The 973-nt window shown below is 38.1% G+C and overlaps 1 non-coding gene across 1 annotated transcript; it reads right to left on the reverse strand.

The window, feature by feature from the left end:
* Positions 1-287: 287 nt before the first annotated feature.
* On the reverse strand, positions 288-393 carry LOC127197813 (U6 spliceosomal RNA). The gene has a single exon (XR_007831774.1). It is a non-coding gene; the product is annotated as a U6 spliceosomal RNA (small nuclear RNA).
* Positions 394-973: the final 580 nt, after the last annotated feature.

Consider the following 973-nt stretch of genomic DNA (forward strand, 5'->3'; position numbering starts at 1 on the left):
TGTGCTGGAGCATCTTCTGGGTATATTCCAAGGAGTGGAATAGCTGGGTCTTGAGGAAGCCCTATTCCCATTTTTCTGAGATAGCACCAGATAGATTTCCAAAGTGGCTGTACTAGTTTTCATTCCCACCAGCAATGAAGGAGTGTTCCTCTCTCCCCACATCCTCGCCAGCATGTGGTGTCACTTGAATTTTTGATCTTAGCCATTCTGATGGGTGTAAGATGGAATCTCAGAGTTGTTTTGATTTGCATTTCCCTGATGACTAAGGAAGTTGAGCATTTCTTTAAAAAAATATGGAACGCTTCAGAATTTGCGTGTCATCCTTGCCTAGGGGCCATGCTAATCTTCTCTGTATCGTTCCAATTTTAGTATATGTGCTGCCGAAGCGAGCACAATGGAACAGGGTCTTAACTACCAGTATTCTCACCAACATCATGAGTCACCTTCAGTGTTCAGTGTTAGACAACAGTGGACTCAGATAACTCTACATCCTCCTTAATATTTGAATCCTAAATAAATCCATCCAATAAAAAAATAAACAAATAAACACATAAACAAAATCATCCTCTATAGATCTTAATAATTCCCATGACAATACTATATTTAATTAAAATATGCTGTACCATAGAGTAGATAACTTGACTCAAAACTCTCAAACATATTTTAAATAATATGCCCTATTTAGAGTCTGAAAAGAACACAGGAAAAACTTGAAAAATATATAAGTTGTATTAATTCATTGCAAATTTCATACATGCATTGAACATATTTGACCATATTCACCTGCCATTCCTGACTACTTCCCTTTGCACACAACTTCTTATACTTTTGTTTCCCCATTCAATAATCTGCTGGGTCCAATTTGTTCTGCCTATGGGTGTGGGTCAATCCCCTGGAGCATAGTGAACCTATTAGGGCCACACCTTTAAAATATTGACTCTCCCTCTTCAAGGAGCCATCAGCTTTCCATAGA

The sequence above is a fragment of the Acomys russatus genome, chromosome 1 (genome assembly GCF_903995435.1).
Source record: "Acomys russatus chromosome 1, mAcoRus1.1, whole genome shotgun sequence".
Taxonomy (NCBI): domain Eukaryota; kingdom Metazoa; phylum Chordata; class Mammalia; order Rodentia; family Muridae; genus Acomys; species Acomys russatus.